Raw genomic sequence first — 4,758 nt, 5'->3', positions numbered from 1 at the left:
AAAGCTAGACACACACCTAGCTCATGACCCATTACTCCCATGCCTAATTATTTATCTAAGTGGAATAAAAACATTTGTTTATGAATGACTTATATAAGTATATATATGGCTTTCTTCACAACAGCCAGAAACTGGAAATCACTCAAAAGTCTATCACTAAGACAATGGATAAACAAATCATGGTATATTCATGTAATGGGATACTCCGCAGCAATAAAAGTGAACAAACTGCTGATGCCTACAACACCAGAGATGGATCTCACAGACCTTGTGTTGAGAGGAAAAGGCCAGTATAAAAAAGTACACCCTGAGTGGCCCCATTTATATGAAATTCTGGGACAGACAAAATTAATCTATGGGGATTGGAAGTCAAACCAGTGATCACCTGGAGGAGTTCAGGATTGGCTGCAAAGTCAAGTCAGTTTAATATTGTTTAAATTCTGTATATCCTAAACACATGAAACTGGGGTGGAAGAAATGTTGTATATCTTGATGGGGATAAAGCCTACCTGGGTGTATATAGTTGTCAAAATTTATCAAAATAAATACCTAAAATTTGTGCATTTTATCTTATGCTACACTTGATCTTAGCCAAAAGGCTGAGAAGTGATTGCACATTTTATCTTAGGAAAGCTGTATTTCAATGAAGTATCTTAATCATTTGAAAACCTTTTGGATATACAAATTCTTGGTCTCGTTGACTGATTTTGATATACAAATTCTTGGTCTCATTGGTTCCTATTGACTGATCGATTCAGTCAATGTGGCACTTACACACATACCAATCTATAGGGCTATCTCTTTCCCATGTGGGTCTTTTCTCTTCGACAATATTGTAAGCAATTAGTGAAAATAGTTCTACTTTTCAGTTTCTTGTAGCCAGTCTTCCCCTCCCACCATGCTAAGTAAAATTAAAAATAAGATAAAATCACAATTGTTTTTATATTAAGAACATAGGATTTGAGATTCAATGGGAGTTAGAATTCCAATCCTGGCACCTACAAACTATGTAGTATTGGGTAACTTATTTGTCTTCATCTATAAAAATGAGAGTAGTAATTCTTTCTTCATAAAGTTATTGTAAGGATTAAATGGAATAAAGTACATAAGCCACTTAGCACATGGTCTTGAGCTTTGCAAGTTTTTAGCAAATGGTTGTTGACAAGATTATTGTTGCTGATATGCCATTATTGTGTAGTTGTGGCATTATTATTTATATTGTTAAAGATCATACAATATTAAGACTGTAGGAGAATTTGGAATTATATAATCCAATCTATTTGTTCTTGTAATTAGAAAACTGAGGTCAGAGAGAAACAACTTACTGATTGATTCTTTTGTCTTAAAAGCACAGTATTCAAGTTTCAAAGTCTATGTTGATTTACACTATGTTGCCATTTGAGTACCTATTTGCTACATACAGATAATATTTTCCCATTAAAGCAGTAAAATACGACTCTCCGTTTACACAGAAGATGATTCTTAGGTTTCCCCAGTTGTTTGTTTGGGTTTTGTTGTTGTTGTTCTCTTATCTAGATGTAAACTGATATAGGAGGGAAAAGCCTAAAAGACATAAGAAGGAAAGCCTCTTCCCATCATGTTCTGACTGCATGTATATCAGACATACATTTTCACAGAGTCACAAATATTAAGGTCAGTCTTATTCAAGGAATAAATAATCAATTACTAACTGTTCACCTTGTAAATGTGATCACAACTCTCACAATACATCTGACCTATTTTGGTTCTGTTAGTCAGTTGCTCAATTCTTGCCAAAAAGTTGAATGTCTTGCCCTGAAAATGCTCAGCCTCCTGGTTCAGAGGCCACCACAGCTCACAAGTTGAGCCTATTTCCCTCCATCACTAAGTGTGCCCAAATCACCCTGCTGAGAGGAAGTCTATATGGAAATTTGCAGATGGTGAGAGACATGAGGGAGGTGGGACCTCGAACATGAGAAAAAGAAGTTTTAAATATTGAGGCTTTAAGAATGAATGACTTAGGGTCTGTGAAAGTGGACCTCCCTTAAAAGAAACCCTTGAGACCAGTGTACCTACGCTATGCACAGGTCAGTAGTTGTATTGTCTTCACTACAGCACTCATCCTATTTTCCTCTGGAAGGTTGGGCAGCTTTTTAAATACAGCCCATGAACTCCGGGATGTTGCTGCACTCACCACCCCGCCCAGTTTCTTTTCCCTCGCCTTGGGGCTCCCTGGGTGTCTATGGTTAAGTGCCCTAAGAGCTGCTGATTATTGTGATTTCCTTTAACCAGCTCAACACATTCTTTACTTTTCAGTTGTTGATGTCAGTCCTAATGTGTTGGGCCAAACACATTGGAACTTGTTAAGATTCTCCAAATAGCTTCTTTGTGCTGGGGAAATCATACCACTGACAGGCCCTCCTCTCTGGCTCCCTGGAGCTTTTATGCATGTGCTATGCCCCCTACTGTCCCCATCACTCTGTCTCACAGAGGAAGTGACATTTAGAGCCAGAGCTCAGATACCAACAATACATTATTTTTTTAAAACTTCATTTCTCTATGTATTTCCCCCTTAGTCCATTCAAATGCTGAACGTAATAAAGTTGCCAAAACTCTCCCTCCATTGGAGTGAAAACCATTCATTTGTCGTCTCAATTTAAGATTCCTGACTCCAAATAGAAGGATATTCTCTGTGGACGTAATGGGACATTTAGCAATTCATTCATTTTCTTCACATGCTACTTATTTAGGCGCTCAGCGGTTGGCGGCTTTGATGTGGAGTGGTGAAATTATAAAGACATTACATATCATAAAAATATAAATGAAAGAAAACACAGACCCTCTTTTATATCAGGCTAAATTGACTGCTGTCATATTAAGGGTGTTTTGTTTTATAAATTATACCCGTTTCAAGGTATTCCCTTGAGTGAGTCACTACTTTGTCTTTTATTTCCTTTTCTTTTTTTTTTTTTAAACGAAATAGGCTTTCCCTTTCCAATACATTGAGGTAAAGAACTATAGAGGGCTCACATATAGAAATTAATATATCTGATACCAAACTTCATCTGTAATTTGCAAAATTGGGCCAGTAAGGCAGTCAAGTCATACATGATTTGCCAATTCTAACTTATATTGTTATGTTGGACATAACAAAAGAAGTTCGGAATAAAACCAAATTCCTGAATTATATTCTTCAACATTTAGTTTCTTGAAAAAATTCCACAAGTATGACTACCTGCTTTAGTCAGTTTGGGTTACTATGACAAAATACCACAGACTTGGTGGCTTATAAACAACAGAAATTTCTTTCTCACAGTTCCAGGGGCTGAAAGTCCAAGATCAGGATCCCAGCATGGTTGAGTGAGGACCTTCTTCTGGGTGACAGACTTCTCCTTGTATCCTCACATTGCAGCTCTGACAGCCCTCTTTTGTAAGAACATGAACCCCATTCATGAGGGCTCTCTACTCTCATGACCTAGTTATCTCCCCAAGACTTCACCTCCTAATATCTTCACCTTGGGAGTTCCAACAAAGGAATTTTGAAGGGATACAACCATTTCTATCACAGCACTACCTATTTAATATTTGCTCTATGAAGCCAAGATTGCTTACACGAGTAAATCCTTCAATAATCTATTCTGTGCGTGTCCTTCATAATTGCATTTAATCCTGCTTCCAGGTTTGCTTCTTGCTGAGTGAACATGGCCAGGAAGGAGGAGATGCCAACTCCAAGATGGAAGACACAGGTACCTAGACCAGGAATGCCACAGGGGCCATGTGTGGGGTTGGCCTGTACACTGGAGCAGGTGAGGGACCTTGTTTGGTTACTGATGGAAAGACATGAGATTGACTAAGTCAAGCTGAGGGAGGAGCTGGAAGAGGACTTGGGGGTCATGAAAGCCAAAGTAAAGAAGAGAAGAATCAAAGTAAAAGATTCACCTGAGAGACACCAGGTCAGAAGGAATGAGGGGAATAGGAATAATTCTAAGACCAGCATAAGGTAAAAGCAAAGATGGGCTTTGTTGTGAATGGTCTGAGATAAAATTAGGGGCAGTATCTTCCTCACTGCCTGTTGTTTTGAATGGTGGAAACTCTCCTTCCTTATTTTGACCCTTTTTGTCTTGAGCTGACTGTCTTCACTAGCCAAGAATAGATTTTTAGGAGTAAATACATCCTGCGATTTTATTATTTGACCTATTTTGTTCACTCTTCAAGAAAGGCTTATTCTTACTAGTATTATAATATTCAAAAGAAATACATGTTTCCCCTCCCCATTCTTTCCCTCCCTTTTAAATGGATTACTGCTTATGTTGCATTCTCACCCGAGAGAGAGCGTACCCAACTCCTCAGTTTATTGAGCCTGAAGTATCTTGGTGTCCTTCAGCCTGTACCTTGGGGTTTGGAGGTGGATCATCCTAGGGGAGTTTCTCCTGGTGACAGACTCCCAGTGAACATCCTGGCTCCTGACTGCTAGCCTGAACTCTTGCCCTTGTGCCATACTGCCTTTGGCTTAGAGTGAAGGATCGTGATGGTTTAGACACACTCACCCCTCTCACGTTGCTCCCTCCTGCCTTGTTAGAGCTTAACAGGTAACTTTGGCAATGATTTGCAAATTATAGCCTAATAAGTTCTTAATCCAGTTTTATTTTAACATCTTCATTAATTATATGGAAGAGGGAGACAACCACTCGCTAATTAAATTTTCAGATGTTGCTAAGTTGGGAGGAGTTGAAAACCCAGCCGAGAGCCAAAATGCAACATGAAGGAACCAGGAGACAT

The 4,758-nt window shown here is 38.7% G+C and overlaps 1 pseudogene; it reads right to left on the bottom strand.

Moving 5' to 3' along the window:
* Nucleotides 1–517: 517 nt before the first annotated feature.
* On the bottom strand, nucleotides 518–611 carry LOC124517675 (uncharacterized; annotated as a pseudogene).
* Between the last annotated feature and the right edge of the window lie 4,147 nt (nucleotides 612–4,758).

This window comes from Lynx rufus, unplaced genomic scaffold, assembly GCF_022079265.1.
Source record: "Lynx rufus isolate CCGP_SWC_20201006 ecotype Redwood Valley unplaced genomic scaffold, mLynRuf1.p SCAF_22, whole genome shotgun sequence".
In the NCBI taxonomy this organism is placed as follows: Eukaryota; Metazoa; Chordata; class Mammalia; order Carnivora; family Felidae; genus Lynx; species Lynx rufus.
The sequence above is the reverse complement of the archived record's forward strand: the minus strand, read 5'-3'. Positions and strand labels throughout refer to the sequence as shown.